This window comes from Pteropus vampyrus, unplaced genomic scaffold (assembly GCF_000151845.1).
Source record: "Pteropus vampyrus isolate Shadow unplaced genomic scaffold, Pvam_2.0 Scaffold273, whole genome shotgun sequence".
NCBI lineage: Eukaryota > Metazoa > Chordata > Mammalia > Chiroptera > Pteropodidae > Pteropus > Pteropus vampyrus.
The window spans coordinates 994,879-1,014,348 of record NW_011889054.1 but is presented as its reverse complement, the minus strand read 5'-3'; the positions used below and the strand labels follow the sequence as shown (position 1 = coordinate 1,014,348).

Below are 19,470 nucleotides of genomic sequence, written 5' to 3'. Positions count from 1 at the left end.
GAAATTTTTTATGTAAAGGGTCCAATAGTAAAAAATTTTAGCTTTTGAGACCATATAGTCTATGTTGTAACTACTCAACTCTGCCATAAACAGTAGGTTAATGAATGGCGTGGCTATTTTCAACTAAAATTTTATTTGCGAAAATGGGCAACAGGCTGGATTTGGCACTCTGGGTGTAATTTACCAACCCCTAATTTGCATTGCTTCCATGCTCTGCTTTCCTTGGTATTGATTTGAAAAGTTCTGAACTTTTTTTACTCCTGTCTGTGTAGTCAAGTTAGCAAAACCAGACTTCAACTTGTATTCTAAGTTATAATCGTTAGTAGTAATATTACCACATTTTATTTTATATCTATATTTTATTTTCTTTAACAGTCTTCTCCAAGACAACATCGAATGTATCAAATGATAAAACTTTTATAAAGACAACATAAACTTGTCCATGGCTAAAGATGTCTTTCTGAAGGTTCAAGTCTATCCTTGTAACTTATTGATGGTCGTTGAAAGACTAACCATTTAGGAAACTGAAATTATCTTACTGTGAATATGAAAAGGATATTATGTCAGATGGAATGAGAGATATACATGATACTCAGGATAGTTTTAATCCACATTTTGTCTCTTCTCCTCTCCTTGATGACAGCTTCCTGACTGTTCAAACTGAGTATATCGACTCTCTTACAATTGGAATGATTTGCTATCCCTTCCACATGTGTTCCCCTTCCTCAGTGTTTTCTGCTCATCTTTGTTGGCATAAAGTTAGTGTTTGATCTTACAGCCCGTGTGAATTTATTTTCACACTTTTAAAAACCCTTAATCCTTGGATTTCATATTCAGTACCTGGGATAATCACAAGGAATCATTTCTAGTTAAGCCTAGAGAAAGAAATTTAAGTATTTTTGTTTCGTATCACTTATTTAGTTTTCTTTCAGAAATTTTAATATTTATATATATTTGTATGTGCAATTAAAACTACATATTTAGTATTCTGTATTTAAGTAAATGCCTGTAACCAAATATTTCTTTTCTCAGTTTCTTTAATTGTGTACTTTGATTTATTTTTCATTTACCTATGAGTTGATTAGATTATACCTTCAGATAGATTTCCCACAAAGGATCCATGGATGACATATTTTCTGAGTTCTTGTGTATCTGAGAATGCCTTCCTATGGCATTCACATATTAACAATGGCTTGCATGGGTGTAGAATTCTTGGGTGACACCTGTTTTCCATCCATGTTGCTTGCTCCATGGTGGATGTTGCTCCATTGTTTCCTGACATCTGAATTTGTTGAGAAGAAGTCTGTAGTCAGCCTGAATATTTTTTCTTCATGATTTGCTTTTTATATTTGATTGTTTCTTTCTTTCTTTAATATGGAAGTTTAATCATTTTACCAGGTTATGCTTCAGTATTTCCCCTTTATTATTTATCTTGAAACACTCTTGAACCCATTCCATCTGTATAATTATTTTTTTATTTTAAGGATTTCCCCCAACTCATTACTGAATATTTTCTTGTTCCACAAGAATTTTTTTTTTCTTTAGGCACACCAATTATTTATATATCGGATTTCTGTTGTTTCTCTAACAAAGCTGTCAACTTTCCTCTAATCGCTTCATTTCTCCATTCTTTTCCTCGTGTGATTTGCTCCAATTTCTCATCCGCAACACTGATTTGGCAATGTTGGCATATAAATGTCAAACACTAATAAATAGGTTTTGAATGACTGAAGTGCCTGTTATATGTTTTTGATTATTCAAATTCATTTTTAGGTTCTGCAGTATCCTTTTTCCTTCTTATGTACTTTCCTAGTGCTGACAGTTTCTTTCTACCTTACCCTATTTTTAAATATCTCATTTTAAAGTCCACATTTTCTTAAATTTTCTTGATAGTACAAAGCAATTATACTTTCGTTTTTTTCTTCTGTTTCCTAGAGTAAATCTTCCAAAGTATCCTCTTCATTTTCTTTTTTGCATGTTCTGTGCTTTGTCTTCATTTTTTCTTAGGAATGTTCCAAATTTTGTCTGGCCCTACTGTTTGTCCAAAAATAGTGTGAGTGAAATCTCATTGACTTCCTTCCCTTTTTGTCTTGAGACTATTTGTGTTTTTCCCTTAGCACTTGAGCTTTGGGAGCTGGAGATGATGGTATATATTCTATTTTTAGCTGTTTAGTTGTCTGGGGTGGTAGGGAGGGCTCTGACGGTGGGCAGCTTCAGTCTGTGAGCTTTGCTGCTTCTTAATTTTGTTGTATTTTATAACCATTTCCATTTGTTTCCTCCTCATTTGGGTGAGCCAGCCACTTTGGTGAGAAATCGTTCAGAATGATGCCTCGCTGTTTGTGGGATTTTTGTTCTGTGCATCAGTTGGGTATATTTCTCTGCATTTTTAGACCATTTTGCAAAATTGGCATGCTTTCAGCCCTCCACCCTGCCAGGTCAGAGAAAAAGTCAGGATCAGTTGGCTATCTATTTTTTTTTTTAGTTCCTCCACTGCTGGTATCTAATACCATGAGATCTAATACCATGTAACTTACTCTTCAAAGTTGGCAGGTGCTGGACCTTTGGCACTTGCTTCCCTTGACACTGCACTGTTTTACAACCAAAAGTGCTGTGTACTATAGACCTCCAATAGGTTCTCCCTGTTTGGTACATTTGTGTTGCTTCTGATCTATCAGTTCTTTGCTATTATTAATATAGATGAGGTTTTTCTCTCTATTTTTTTCCATTTTTGTGCATTCTGAGAGATAGAAAAAGAAAGTTATTGTTTTTTTAGAGCATTTTGCCATCTTTCCAGGAAGTCTGCTTTATGAGTCTTGATGACTATAATTAACACATGTGAAGTCTTTCGTAGTTATAATTATAGAATCTCAGTTAACAATGTGCTTTAGAGTCCACGCTTGCACCCCATACTTGAGCCACCTCTGTAACATCCCCTAATTTATTGTTAGTTTTTCTCCTTTACTTTCAGTGATGGGACATCATCCCCAGAGAGGACCTAATTCTCTTTGGTCATCTATATTTGTTAGAAATTTTTCATATATTGAGCTGAAATCTGTCCTGAAACTAGTTTCAGGTTCCATCCCTTAGAGACACTGGGATTCTGGAACCCACCGGAACACACATCTACTGTTATGAATAATTGAAGTTGGCCACATGACATGCCCGGGACTAGCTTTCTTCTTCATGTGAAACATTATGAGTTCTGTCCATCATTTCTCGTAAGGCAGGAATAAAATCTTGTCCTTATCGTCCTAGTTGTTTTCTTCTTAAAAAAAAAAAAAAAAAAAAATACCCATAATGGAACCTAACACTTGAGGTATGGTTTTTTGAAGTCAGAGTAGATAATATTTCTGCATCTTCTCCTGAACTGAGATACATGTGACTTTAGAAATCTTTATCTTAATAAATCGTCCCAAGAAATATAGCAATTCTGAGTGAAGAGGGCTTTCTCTACCAGTACCTTGATTGTTCTTACTTATTTTTTTCAATACAGTACTACATTTCTAGCCTTGCTTTTGACCTGTGGTCTTCTATGATCTGCATACAATCCTGTGCATTTTTGCATATCCTTTTATCATGTATTTGCATGGATTTTTTTTTTTTTCAATTGTTGAGTGTTCTTATTCCTGTTGAATTTCATCCTGATTTTGTGGGAACATCCTTCTAAGGTCAGGATCATTTAAACTTTTTTTTTTTCCCCCAACTTTTACCATTTGTAATCCTACCCCATTCGTTCTCAGAGGAAAATTAGAGGAACCTATTTCAATTAGATTTCACAGTCCATCATTAATATGAATCTCTTGTTGATTCCAGGTCTTCAGTTGTTACTTTGTTGTTTACTTACCTAAAAGATATAAAGCCAAAAATATACTACCTGACTTTGACCTCAATTTTTAATTTGTGTTGGTATAAAAGGGTATAGAGTAATCAAGAGAAAGTACACAGGCTCTTCCTTCCTTGACTGTGGCCTGCGTGCGCCTACCTACTGTAGGAGGAAATCGGGTTGCCCTGTGGGTGGTCTGTTTTCATCTCTCCTCAATCTCTGATGTTTAAGTGCCACCAGTTAATAATGGCCATGATCATTAAGGAGGGAAGGGATATTTTCTTATTCCTTGTCCTCTGTGAGTTCTAATTTCTATGTAGAAGAAAAGGGATATTTTTGGAGAAGCACATTTCACTTAGTACCTGTTTGCTTTACAGCCAAATTGGTTTAATCTCTTTTTCTCACCATAAGGCACCTGGCTCTTAAAGAGAGAAAGCTACCTTACAATTCTATATACAGGTATACTCTGCTACTTCGCTTTTACGAAAAACTTAGTTAGTACCTGTTGTTGCTAAACAAAAGAAATCCAAAAGAGGCTTTTTGCTTTTATGAAAAAAAAAAAAAGTGAAAAGTCAAAACAGTGTTCAGTATTTGTTTGGCAGCAAGTTGAGCTGTTACAGAGGCAATGCGCACCGGAATAGCCAGAGTGGCCCCGCCAAGCTCCTTCCTGGAACCACACTCAGCATCTCAGCATCAAGCCGCATAGCTTCGGACTGTGTGAGCATCTGTACTTCAACTCTGTGTATTTTGCGAATTAATTAGCAAGACGTGTCCTAAGGTATCAGAAGAGCCTGAGAGAACTTGTAAGGGTGTTAATGCTTAATATAAAACTGGACATAATTGTTTCGATCCTGGTGAACGAAATAAAAACATTGAGTGTGTATTGAATTCAGGGTCTAGGAACACTCAAATTTTATTCCATATAAATTAATGGTAATTCTGTCTTTGTTTTATGCCATTTCAAAAGCTTACGAAAGGTTTTATAGGAACGCTTTACTTTTGGATAATGGGGGAAACCTGTACTTTATTTTACAGAATTTAACATCATGCTCACATAATTAGTAATTACATTTTTCATTTAGGAAATTCGATAGTTGAGTGGAATTTGTTTTATTTAAACAAGATATACATATCTAATGTGAAATAAACTCAGTTTTTCCAGCTGGATGGTGGAAGAGGGGTTGGTAGTAAATAATTCTGTTTCTTATGCAGACCATTGTCCACTGTCTCTATTGAGTCGCCTGTGCCCATGTAGCTGTTACCCATGGGTAGAAGGCCCTTCTTCACAGTGGGTAGATATTGATTTCTGAACAGTGATCAGCCCAGGATATTGATTGCCTCATACTAGAACTTTTAACAAAAAAGGTGACTGTGTAAAGATTGGAACGTGTCACCTTCAGAGGGGCAGTCTTTTTCCCTGCTCATGTGTATGTGCTGTAGGTATTCAGGCTGCTCAAACATGGTTTAATATCATTGTTTTAAGTCTCGCCTCATTGGAAAAACAGACTCATTGCTTGTAAGCAGTGCTGTGAGGAATAAGTTTATTTCTTCATTAATTTGGTAATTTACCAGAATGTGTTCTATTCTAGCCTCGATTGTTATATCCTGCTGAAATGCCTGAAGTCATTTTTGTTTCCTTCTATCTTACTCATGAGAATTACTCTAAACAAATTTTGGCTTTTATAGCAATGTTGTAAAATTGTTTTATACTTGGATTTACAATAGGGCACACTATCCTAAATCCAGTTATGGTTAACAAGATATTATATACCTTTCTGGAGATTTCAGCCCTGGAAGCCAAACCTGAGTTTTTAAAAATGTGCCGACTATATATGTATAAATTATAGCTGTGTTCCAAGATGTGCGGACTCACAAGATAAGGACTGCATGTAGAAGCATCCCAGATTTGTCAAAGTGCTGCTCTGGGAGCTGCCCTCATTGTAAGTATGCTTCCTGTGTAATTTCAGTGGTCAGGATTTCTTTTTAAAAATATGGTTGTGCTGACATTTACTCTGAGCAAATGAAGTTTGCTCATATCTGTTAAAATTGAAATTATAATACATGGCTACATGAGTGCTTTTTCCAATCTTTGTATGTTCTTGCATATAAATTTATAGAACTCATTATAAATCAGATGGTGCAGAGGCAGTTTGATTTTTTTCCCCCCTGTCTTCTCTGTTTTCCAGTGGGTGGCTTGCTCAATAAGAGAGTACAGTGAATAAACGTATCAGCATCAGAATCTGTATTTGTACAATTATATTATTTCTTTTATTTAAAATTAAATATTTTAGTCTAAAGATTTTCATTTTCATAAGTGTCCTTGGCAAAAAAAAAAAATCATCTTTTGTATTGCTCTTTACTGTGCTTTCAAGTGTTCTTTTCCAGCTGAAAATGAAAGATAAGGGACAGATATTAGCAATCATTCTTTTAGTGGAATGTTTTTTTCTCCCTATGATTGTTTCTTTCCTCTTAGTCCCGGGGTGATGAATAAGTTATAGGCAAACTTCACTTACCTTAAAACCATAGTTTCTGCACCAGGGCTTTTTAGGTACAAATGCAGTCTGGCTTCTGAATGTAAACTCAATCCTGACTGCCTAGCGGGGAGATCTGTTTGGCTAAGTACTCTGGCAAAGCTGAATAGTGCAGGTTGCAAAGAATGCTTGGTTCCTCTGTCATTTTCAAGAGGAATAACATCACACACAATGCTAAACCTCACTAGCAAAGAACTGAAATTTACTCCTGGCAGGTCAAGAAGTGCATCCATTTACCTCATGTGATCTCTTGCCCCATCCAGCCAAGGCTATATCTCTGAGGTTAAGAAAATTGTGCATTACATTGCAAATCATCTTCTTGTGAGTTAGAAGGGGAGTCTCAAACCTGACTTTGTTACTTTAGATAATTTTAAATTAGCACACATATGTAAACAGCTCAGCTTCCATCATAACTTTGCAGTAAATTTGCAAAAATTGGATTTCGGGAGACCTTCAGTTAAGTGTTGTTTCTGAAAGCATGATAAAATGAAAAGAAAAAAAAGCACTATTTCAGTTTAAATGATACTTAGGAATATTTTAGTCCTGGGATTTTAGGTGATTTATTATTTTGGCGGTACCAATCAGACATGTGCTGAGAATGGGGACAGAGGGCAATGGTAGGCTTATTCCTTATTGTCTGGTAGTTTTTTCCTCTAAGGTTTTTTTGTATTTAAAAGCAACATTTATTTTTTTTGGTTGGTTCCAGATTTCAGTGGAAGAAGACAATCTTAATGAATTGGGATCTTTTGGGACAGGAGCTATATACAGTATTTTTTTTTTTTTATTGACATAATTGTAGCCAATTAGAAATGTGTAATTACATTTCTTCTTATACACACATAGTGGATTGGTTTTATATCCTACTACTTGCTGAATTAGCTGATAGGTAAGAACAATTCTTTCCAAGAACTGGCATATGCACTTATATCCTTATATTTAACATACCCGACTTCTCAAAATTCCTCCAAACACTATTTATGACAGTTAGCCTCAGGTGAGTAGCCAGAGCTTTAAATCAATAGCATGATTAGAACTCGAGCTCCAAGAATGTAGTTGCGACTCTGTGCAGGAAAGAGTTAACCTAGCAGGCCTGACTGCTATCCTTTTGAAGTCCCACTTGCAGGATGGGCCCTTGGATGGCATCTGGGACCTTGGATTTCAAGAAAGTTCTCATTACTCTCAGAACTAATTAGAGTGGCTCACAGTACCTGAATTGTTTGTACAAATAGCGTGGTTTATGTTGAATACTTGCTTTCCCTTTGGGAGTCTGGAATCTTGGCAGGTGCTAGGCAGATGGTGACTGACCCCTGATAAAAACTAGATTTCTAGGCTCAGGGGAATTTCACACGTGTTGTCACAACTCACAACTCATTGCTGAGGGAATTAAGTGCATCCTATGAGACCACTGGGATGGGCCCCCTGGAAGCCTGTGCCTCATTTCTTCCAGACTTCACTCCTGCACCTTTTCTCTTGGCTGAATTTGCTTTGTGGTAATTAATAACAGCGATGAGTACTGTGTGCTGAGTCCTTTGAGTCCACCAAATGAATCATTGAACCTAATGGTAGGCTGGGGGACCCCTGACACAGACTCCAGCATCAACTCCTGAAGGTCTCAACCCAGTTAACATGGAGTGCTCTGGGTCAGGGTGTTCACACTGCAGACTGGCAGTGCGCCAGGGCTTCCCGGGGGTATTGGGAGGAGCTCATGGGAGACGTTTGTGAAAGCTCTTTAAAAACACCAAATCACTATCCAAATAAATGCACAGTGATGTTATTATTATTTTTGTTCTTCCATAATCCATTTCAGTCACTGCTGTGAGTCAGACATTATTATGTACAGATAGAACCTCAGTTATTTACCCTTCAGGTAGTATTAGATCTCTTTCTAAAAGCTGGACCAGGCAAACCTTTACTTCCCCAGGGGGCTGAACTTACAAGAGTGACAGATGCTGAGGTTCAGTGTAGGCAGGAACTCCTCACCCTCCCTGCATTTTTCACATTGCTCTTAGGTGATTCTTTTTAAATTATATTCTTTATGATTTTCTTCTGTTCAAATTGTTAACTACTTTATACAAGGTACAAAATAAAGGCCATATATCTTCATCTGTCAGTTAAGTTCATCTGATCTCACCCTTCCTTTCTAGCCCTATTTCTTTTGGCTCGCCTTCATACATCTGACACTGGCTAAACTCAGGCAGTAACTCTTTTTCTTCCTTTCCCCATCTTCACACCTTTGTTGCTACTCTCACTTTACCTTTCAGCCAGCCTCCATCAAGTTGCCTTTTATTCTTCCATCTCTGCCTGTGCAAAGCACATCTCAAGTGCTACCTCTTTCTCAACAGTTCTGATCTTTGTACTAATCGGAGTCCCTTTTGAAATCCCATGACATCTTATCTTTGTCATATGTCTGTGTTTATTTGGTAAATGCAGGAAGCATTGGAGAGAGAGTGGAAAAGTGAGATAGCTAAGGAAAGGCAGCTGATAAAGGTGCATTATTAAACCAGCCATCATCGTGGGCAGCGGATGCTCAGGCCGAGGAAGAAGCTCTGAGAGATGGTGTGGAGCAGGGCTTCTCAAACTTTAGTTACTTACCTGAAGACCTTTTTATAATGCATTTCTTAAAAGCTTCTGAGTTATGGCGATGCTGCTGGCACAGGTCTATAGTCCAAATTTTGCAGGACAGTGATGCTTTAAAGTCCATCTGAAGGGTGAGGGAGCTGGGATATAATATACTAATTCTGGATAGTCATTAGTTGGGGCTCTCCTGCCACCTTTGGCCTGCCCCTGACTTGGTGGAAGCCGTAGGACAGAGAGGTACAGATACTTGGCAGTTGGAAGTTTGCTTTGGATGGGTCAAAGTTGGCTCCATCTTGTAATTATGGTTATTTATGCACTTTTCTTCCTACATGCCAGACTGTGGATCCCTGAAAGTGGAATCTGTACTTCATCTTCCTTCATAGCAGCATCTAGCACGCATTATGCTTTTGAATTTGTGCAGTGAATGAGTGGATTGCTGCTGTGCTCTGCTTAGGTCAAGTATTACAAGTGCAGTTCACAGTAGCCCAGTGACACTAGTTTGTCATTCCTAATCTGAGAGTCTAAGATAAAGATATACCAGAAAGAGAGCCTCCTTTCTGGGTTTACATCCTTGCAGGTGACAGTGGCCTGCCTGGTCTTTGTAGGCTAGAGTTAACAGGTACAAGAGAGCAGAATGCCTTGGAAGAAAGCAAAAATTACTCCTGTAAGGACTTAAGCAATTTTAAAGCCAAAACAGAAAAGGGCTCCAGAGAAAGAATTCTGGTGAGAAAGTTTAGGGTTAGCTAATTCTACTTCATTTAATTTTCCCACTTGAAGGTGCTTTGCATTTTTTTCAAGAATTTCTGAGTATTTTTTGTTGTTGTTATTTTTCACGTTGCTTTATAGTCAAACAGATTTCCTATATGAGGGACAAAATTTTGGTTTTCTCTTCATAAAGATTAAAGCAAATCTTGGACCTGGTTGCTAAATTTCCTCTAAATTATTAAAGCCCTTTTCCTTTTGAATACCCTCTCCCAAATTTCATTTTTCCTTTAACTCATAAAATCCAGTGTTTAAAAAACTTTCTGTGATAAGGAACTTTTCTGATGTTTTATATGAAATAACCACTAAGTATTTAAGACCTTGTATGTATCTAGTTTTGTGGTTGATTGAAAGGAAATATTAGACTTTCTCTTTGCCCTGAATGAATCATTTACGTAGGGATAAAAGATAGTCAATATGAAAATAATAGAAAACCATTTCTAAGCATTTAGGGCTGTCCAGTGACAATTGGATATCTTCGATTCCCCACCCCCCCCAACTCAGTCCTGATTTCATGTATTTCCTCTCATCAGCTTGTATAAGTTGTGAGTTCCTATTCCTAGTTGTTAAGGTATAATCCTGTCATATAAAGGAATTTATCTACGGGAGGATTGTGGGCTGGCGTGATTAGGGAATGCCACAGAGAATGTACAGTATTCTGGCTCATCCTTGAAAAGTAGGCCAGCATAGAGGAGACTGCAAGGCGATCAAGGACTCTACAGCTCTTGTTTGCCTCAGTACCCAAGGTCTAGTTTGGTGTCCAGATGAAGCCTAAAGTTATGGAGGATGCCTCTGCCTTCCAGTAAAACCAAGAACCAGATCAGGATTCTCAATTCTTTTTTATCATGTCTTTTTTGTGTTCCTGTCTTTGAATCTGTACTTACTTTAAATGTTCATTTCATAGTCCTGTTGACTTTAGTCCTTTCTAGCCTTTGACACCTGGATCTTTCCTTAGATCCTTTCTGCAAGGTAGCTCAGAGGAAGGAGCAAGAGATAAGGGAGTTATTTCTCAGTATGTTTGTAGAGGAAATGCGTCTTCCTCTGATTCAATCTCATTGCTTACTGCGTAATATTATATGGAATGGTTGATGGCTAAGAAGAATGCAAAGAAAAAAGTACAAGTCACTGAAAAATGGTATCAAGATTTTTCATTTTGACAAATCCTTATCTTATGGATAAATTTACAACCTTCTTTTGCTTTATGATGTCCTTCCACATGTGAGATTGCATTTGAAACATAGAAAATTACGATGAAATAAACATAGTCCCTATCTTTAGTGGCCTGGAGCAGTTATGTGACCCTGAGGAACAGAGCCCTCCATATTAGAATCTTAGTCCTGCTACTTACTAGTCTTATAAAGTTGGTTAAGTTCTTAAGGCCCAGGATCTACAGCTCCTTTCTTTGTAAACTAAGGGTATTATCTTCTCCTATGGGTTGTTAACAATGGATAAGATGATGAGGCTGATTAAATGAGGGGATCTCAGTAAATGTTCGTTTCCTTTGTCTCTCCTCTTAAGTTTCCAATTAATGGATGCTGGGGCCAGAGCAAAACTCAGGTCTTCCAGCTCAATCCATGGCTTCTTGAAAACAAAAATGCAAAGAGGTATGAAAATTCAAAATAGTATTAATTTTTCTGATTCAACTGACTGAGATTAGCTCATGATCGCTATTAGCATTTCCGCTTACTAAGTACATTATAATACTCCACCGTTTTCGGGTATTTCTGTTTTGTACCCAAACCCAAGACCTTTATTCCTTGTTTTATAGAAGTAGTTCTCAAGACATAGATGTCTTTATTTAATTTCTTTATTTTTCTGTATTCTGACAGTTATATTCTCATCTGATACTCAGCTAGTCACAAGGCTACTGCAGCATTATCTTGTTATTTTTATTTTTTTTTTTTAAACCTGTGTTTATTCTGATTGGTTGCTGTGTCTATTCTGATTGGTAAGTGTGTACTGTTTGGTTATTAACTGTTTTGAATCTCATAAGAGTATTTAAAATGCTCTTAAACTTTTTTTTCTGTGTAGGTTTTAGGATGTATCTTTTAAGAAAAAGGTTATTTTAGTAAATTTTACCAAGTTAAAAGGTGAATAATAAGAATTTGCTGTTTTCCTGTTAGTAGTTCTGTCTGAGCAGGCGTTTATAGTTACTTTCTAAAATAATCTTAAGTTAATGCTAATGGAACTATGTATTATCAGTCCCACATTGGAAGGCTAATTATCAGTCTGTAATCTTAGCAAATTATTATACTTGTTGGTGTAATCCATGTCAGTGAGGTGACACATTGTAATTATGTATTCATTTTCGCTTACTCTTAGTCTTCTGCATGTATCATCAGACAAGCTTTCTTTATTAGAGTTATGGTTATTTTAGTGGCAACCACTTTCACTTGAATCGACACAAAAAATTCTCGGCCACATGGTCCTTTCTTAGACATAAATGTGATATATCATCTGCTGCATAATCTTGTCTAATGATAATGTGTGTATATACCTTAAAGGTCCTTTTGTTGCTAATGACTGAACTTTTGGGTTTAGCAGATTTACCAGCAGACTGACGAGTTTCTCTAAATTCTGTTGGCATGAAATGTAGGCTTATTTTTTAAATCTGTCTGCATGAGGTTTCCCAGTAAATCATCCCATAGTTTTCAATGCAGGAAAAAAAATGAATTGTTTATGTTAATTACCCTCCTTTTACTTCTCTCAATTGTAATTAAAGGTGATAGATGTTGGTTATTAATAGTATACGTTCTCTAATATTTGAAGCTTTGTTAGTTTCCCCAAACAGAAGTGTCTTGTTCTACAAGCAGATTTCTCTGTTAATGTGTGCTTTTAGTAACTTCTAAACATATTAACTTATTCTTTTCTTAAATTATGATCTAAAACTGATGAGAGGTTAATCTATTTTGGCTCCAGGAAGGCTAGATACTCAGTGTTACATTAGAGCTTTAATAACTTTTTTTTCTCACTTAGAGAACTAATCTACTTATGAGAAGTTGTTCTTTCTTTATTTGTATTGACTTCTAATTTTCCATAATTGGTGATTTTCGTTGGTAAGTATGTGAAATTTGATTTTAGAGTTGGCTTAGAGCTTTATAAGAATAAATCATTTCTTTGTTATTCCTTTTCTTCTACGTATACTCAACTCTTAGTTCAGTTCTAGGCCCAGAATAGACAATTGATAAATATTTGTTGAAATAAATAGCTCCCCAAAGGCTTGCTTGAATCTTTCCTTTGTTCAGTCACCTGGCAAGAAACACGGAGGTCTTTATACCAATTTTGTCTTTAGAGGCCAAATTCCTTAGTTCTTGTGCAGATTGACATTATGTAATCTTTCCACTATTAGAGAACATTTTTTGTGACAGCAGACTCTTCTGAGTGAATGAATTTCTCTATCAGCTGTTGAAATACTGAGCTTGGAGTTAGAAAAATGCAGAAACATTTGTCTCTCAAGCCTAAAGAGATTGTTTAGCGGCAGAGAGGGGAAGCATATAAATCAGAAAAATTTGCTTTCTATTTCAGATCCTTCTTAGCCATCCAGGCAGGCCCTCATTTCCCGGATAGAGCAAATTCTTTTGTTAGATGATTAGAAGAATCTTATAAGCCAAAATTATTCGCTTGCTGATTCTGTTTGCTTTTTAGGACAGGGATAATTTTAAACATCTACAGTTAGGCTACACATGTGCCAGACTAATGGCCCTCTATTACAAATTCATCTTTTTTCTTCAAGTTTTATTGTGGTGATTCCTAAATACAGTTAGTAAACACTTTTGTCTTTGGTTTTATACAGTGCAAAGTAATACTGATAATTTTATTCAATAGTGATTTCATGAACCTCATTAATATTTTTACTTATTTAATCTTATGCAATATATTTTTGTTTGGATATGTTGATATAGCAGAAAATAATTTCTACGTGACTATATTTATCAGAGAATTCGAAGATATTTCCATAAAGGTAATGGTATGTGTGTATTTTCTATAAAGTCAGATTTGAATTCAGTGCTCTGGGCTTATGTGACAGGGAACTGTGTGCAGTGACAGTCCAGATGTGGAAAGTAGAAGGAAATGTGGAGAACAGGGATATTGCCACTTTTTTCTTGGCTGAGAACTGGAGCATAGATTTACTGAGCATCACGGAGTGCTATTCAGCATGAGGCAGTGGTTTATGCAATTCATGTTTGGGGTATTTCATAGAAACGTGATTCTCACTTTAAATCTGTTTTGAAAGTAGGTAACGTATAAATTATTTTTTAAAATGCTCCAGACAAAAAAGCAGCATGAGAGATGCCAGTGCCATTATTCTCATTTGGCATCTGCTCCTGCTGGTGAACTGTGAATGTATTCTCATTATCAGTTAGTGGGAACGCCTGAGGCAGCCTTCAACAGGAAGCCGAGCGGCTTGACCCTGCCCTTCCTGCTTAGTAAATGGCCACTAGCTCTTACACAGGCATCAGAGGAAGGGCTTGATGTTCTGGGCCCTGGCCTCTGTGTGTGTGGGGGTGTGGCGGGGGAGGAGGAGAAGGGAGGGAGAGATTGAGATCAATTTTTTGATTCTGCTGGCTATTGGTAATGCCTTCAGTGAAGGAAATGCAGCAGCATTTCTTTCCTTCAGCTTGTTCCTTGGTATAAGCCACCTGATGTGGTTCATCGTATTTCTAAGGAACTCACTAACCATATTTATTAGCAGTATAGTGATCATTTACATGACCTCTTCAAACTCTCCTCTTGAGATGCCCTTCAGGATGAGATGCAGTAGTGCCCTGGGGACTGCGCTTGATCACAGGGTGCCCGTGATTAATGGCTTGGCATGATTACAGTGTGAATCTGGGCCTCCAGCGAGGATGTAGGCCAGTTCCAGCCTTGAGTTGCAGCCTCCTCCGTCAGGTCATACATTTATTGCTTTGATAGAGCAGCCACCTACCTGCTTGAGGCCTTGTACCGGGAAGCAGACATAGCTCTTGACCACGGGAGTTCTGTTAGCTAGCCAGGTGAGACACCAAGTCTTGATGGGGAAAGAGCAGGCCAAAGGCAACAGGCAGCAGGCAACACAGAGATAGAGAATTTGGTGGCAGCAGGAAATTGGAGCTGGAGATCACAGAGCCACTAAGCCCTCAAGAATCTCTGGAAATATGAGAGGCTGAGGTGGACGTGCTTGTTGAATGTGGGAGGGGAACTCAAGCCCTTCCAATTTACATTTCTTAGAAAAGGATGAGTACATAATCTAGAGGCTTTGAGGAAATTCAGCAGGTTCCTTTGATATTACTGTTACTTGCTTTGATGAGACAGCTCACAAACCATTTTTAGGAGTACGCTGGCCAAAGGTATGGGCCCCAGTATCCCTCAGCCTGGGTTTGGCTCTTCAACATTTGTTATCTGTGTGATAAAGGGTAAAAGTCACTTTATCTTCTTAAGTCTCTGTTGCCTCTCCTATAAAGTGGATAATCACAGTGAATAAATGAGATAATATGTGTTAAATATTTTACAATGGACCTTGCAGTAGTAAATATTCAATAAAAGTTAGCGGTTGTTATTATTCTGGAACAGCACTGTCTGACTCATGTCCATAGAAGGAATGAACAGTTAACAGTTGTTAAAAAAACATTACTTATTTCTAATTTAATGAGATCAGAACAAAGTGTAGCTTTGAGTCTGGATTCTTTTTGTGAAATATAAGGGTTACAAAATTAAGTTTTATGTGCGTAAGCAAAGACAAGATATTTTAAAATCTTAAATTTATCTGACGATCGCCTGTTTCTGATAGCTGGGTACAAATGACTTCAGTGATAGTTTTCGTGCTTGTTGTCATGTTTGTAGTGAAAATCGGTGCATTTTTCATTAAGGTGCAAACTTATCAAAAATAGGATAAATAAAATAGAGCCCTAAACCACCACAAGTCCCAGCTAATTCAGGGGAGGTGGGTAGGAAGCAGTCCTGGGAACAGCAGAGTATTTTTCTGTGCGTTGTTGAGGAGCTCTTGGGTCCTGACCATTGTCATGTCGCAGGCCCCAATAAGTGATACCTCCCTTTTTAAACAAGAAATTCCTTAGTCTTCTTTCTATATGCAAGTCGAAAGTATGGCAAAGACGAGTCACATAGATCCCTTAGTTTTTTACTTCTGAGGAATTAAATTTATCTAACCTAATCTTTTAAATGAAAACAAACTCCTGTCATTTTATGAAACTGAAGTCTCTGATGAATTCCAGAAATGAAAATTATCTGTGGAATGATAAGTGTATGTCTTCATATACAATATTGTGTTAATGATATAGCCTATCCTTCTGCTCTCCCACCTTAACTTTATACCCTAAAGATTTCTTGGTGACACACACCTTCCCTCAACCTTCATCCTCCTCCACCCTAGTTGTACCATCATTGGTCATATTAATATTCCTTTGAATTATGAAAATTAGGAGAAGTAGCATAACACATGTTAAGAGCATGGACTCTAGAGCCATAGAAGCAGAATTTGCATTTGGACCTGCCACTTAATAGCTGTAGCATCTTGGCCAAGCTGCAGGGCTTCTCTCTGCCCAGTTTCTTTATCTATAACTGGTGGTATTAACAATACTGTCTCATCTGTGCTATCAATGCTGTGAGGATTAAATCGTGAGTTCATATATGTAGAGTACTTAAATTTGTCCAGTACATAGTAAATATTATTTAACCATTAACTTTTAATTTAGAGTATTGTAATAGAGTAACATGAACTGCTGTAACAAATAGACCCCCTATATCACGGGTCTCGAAGCCCTGGCCTGCGAACCAGTACTGGTCCAGTCTGTGGCCTGTTAGGAAATGGGCCACACAGCAGGAAGTAAGCTGTTAGTGAGCGAAGCTTCATCTGTGTTTGCAGACGCTCCCCAGTGCTAGCATTATTGCCTCAGCTTCACCTCAGATCATCAGGCATTAGATTCTCATAGGAGCACTGGTCCCTGGTGCCAAAAAGGTTGGGGACTGCTCTCTGATATCAGTGACTTAATTCAGTAGGAGAGTATTTCTCATTTATTTAACCCATTTCCTGTTTAGAAAAAAAGTGCAGCTCACTGCTAGTGTTAATTTAATTTTACATAAACACACTCTTTGAGGCTAAAGCAAATCTGACTCGTTTTCAATGTGAAAATAAAATGCAAAAACTGTTCTTAGTGTTCTTTCTAAACAGAACTTGTCTCTAATCTTAATGTAACAAATGTAAACATAAATCAAATGAATCTTCAGCTAACAACTGTTCGGGAACGATGTTAACATCATGTGTAGGAATGCTATGTTTTTAGGATTTGACATTTTCAGTGATCAAGAATTACTATATTTTGTAAATGGAAATCCCACTACTAAAAACAGAATGCTATAAATAGAATGATGTCATCTGTTTGCAAAGACTATCGATGCATTAGAGCGATGCGAAAATAATAATAAAATTGAGATATTTTGTGGCAAACTTTGGGGGTAAGTTTAAAACTAATCTGCGAGTTATCTAGGGGTACACACTGCAGCCACAAGTGCTGCTGGAGAGTATTCTCGGGGCAAATGGGAAATGAGTTTAAAATGAGTCTAAATTTTTTTTTTTTTTTTTTTTTTGGTGAAGACCTCCCAAACTAAGTAACACTTATTATTAAAAAGAATATTCAAATGTTAGCCTATCTTCTTTGAGAGAGAAGTTTCAGCTAATTCCAGGGTTAATCATATGTGGTCCATACTTAGGCCTAGAACCAAGAAACTGCTGATAGATATTATATGGGAATGCCTTGAATTTTTCAGGTAGTTTTATTAAAGTCCTTATAGGAAAAAAAAATATATAAAGGTCCTTATAAGAGATAAGTTAATGATTTTGGAAAGGGGGAAGGAAGTAAAAGTAAGCTTGAATGCAGGAAAACATAGAAGTAAGTCAGTCTAGACGTGGATAAAAGATTGTGGTTCGGGTTGAACATAAGAAGAGAGATGACTTTTGAGTGTGGAGTACTGTTACTAATTGAGGTGTATCATAATGAGGACATAGAAATAGGAGTTGGCAAAAATGAAATTAATATGGGTGCTAGAAACCAGTAACAAATCATGAAATAGACAAATCGAAAATGACAGTAGCCCAAGAAAAAAGACAGATGAAATATTTTGCACAATTCTGAAGGGTTAGTAACAGATTCAAAGACTTCTTATCGTAAAGAGAAAGCAAGCAGAGTAAGAGGCTAATTAAGTCCTGAAAGAGTGTTAACAGATTTCTGGTGTCCAGAAATAGCTACAGACATACCTTATCTAAAACAACCTTAATGTATTTCAGCTTATAGAACAGCTTTATTATAGGAAAATTATAGGTGTTTTCACACTTCATAAGGATTTTTACAGTAATTTTTTTCATACCTCACTAGTTTAAAACATGATTTTATGAACTAACTTTAATTCTAAATAAATCATTTCACAATGATATTTTATAATTATGTGTCCATGTGACTAGACTGGTCTTGAAATACCATTTTTCTTTTTTCTGTTGAAAGATTTCAAGTAATATTATAAAGATGAATACTCAATAATAAATTATAAATTTATCTGTACTTTTATATACTTTTTTCTCATTAGATCAAGACATAGATAGATCAGTAGTGTTTATATTCCTTTGTTATTTGCTTTACTTATACTAAAGACAAATGCTGGAAAATCTGATAGTCTATTATATATCTGCTGTTACTAGTATTTTCTGACAACTAATTAAAAAGACTGGATACCATAGCGTATTTCTTTGTTAGAGAGTGGTTTAGACTTTTACAGCATGTTGAGAGCTAAATTAGTTGACTTGCATTGAATTTAATGAGCTGCTAATGCAAACAAAGGCACTATGTTTTATATATAGGGTTGCCATTAACATAGCTGGATATTTAAGCTAACAATATTGAAATGTGTTTTGTTAGAGGATAAGGAATGTTTTGAAATTAGAATACAAAAAAAATTTGATTCCAGCTAAAATCTACCTATTCCCTTTTTTGGTTTCAAATCCACTGCTAGCTTTTGAAGAGTTACAGAGACAAAATAAATTATTTCCATACCTTTTGTAGCGGTTACTTGGATCAAGAATTTTCAGTCTTTATTTTTAAGGAATTTTTCTTATACTTTGAGGCCTTTGGCCAGATCACTGTCCTTCTGTCACTCAAATAGTCCAAGAGGCTTAAAGAAAATTAAGAAACAAATTTCAGTGTTTCCTATTTTTCCCATGCCTATAAGGCAATATAGTATTTGGTGACTGTAGTCTTTCCAATTCATGACTTAATTTGTATGTGATAATAAATACCAGAAGTTCAATAGAAAATTTTCACTTCCTTGTGGAAATTAAAGTAATTGACTAGCCAATTTTAAGCATTTCTTGCATGATTCCATTTTGCAGAGGAGAATGATAGAAAAAGTACAGGGAAGTTTAAAACAAAAGGGAAGGGAACTCTGAAAGGAGTTGAAAAGGCAGTGTGAGTAAGGGAGTGGAAATGTGAAGATGGAATATGGAAAAGATGATTCTCATAGTGATTCTGTCTCCTGCTGGTCCCAGTTAAGGACTATGGTATTTATTGTTGAAACAAAAAGGCTTTTTCTGGGGTTTGAGGCCATTACCATTTCACAGTGGTTTCTAACCCATAATATATTCTTTCTGCTAGAAACATCACTGCAAGAAAAAAAGTAAAACAATGTTGTACATCCCTAGAAGTGACCAGTTTAACCTGATGAGCCATGTAAGCCACCTGAATATCCACAATTCCATTTACTGTCCACCTGCTTTGCTTTGAGGTGATACGTCAT

At 36.6% G+C, this 19,470-nt stretch overlaps 1 protein-coding gene across 1 annotated transcript in view; it reads left to right on the top strand.

The window, feature by feature from the left end:
* The window catches only part of LOC105302452 (guanine nucleotide-binding protein G(q) subunit alpha), a 284,051-nt gene that overhangs the window by 15,217 nt on the left and 249,364 nt on the right, over positions 1-19,470 (top strand). The window lies entirely within an intron of this gene.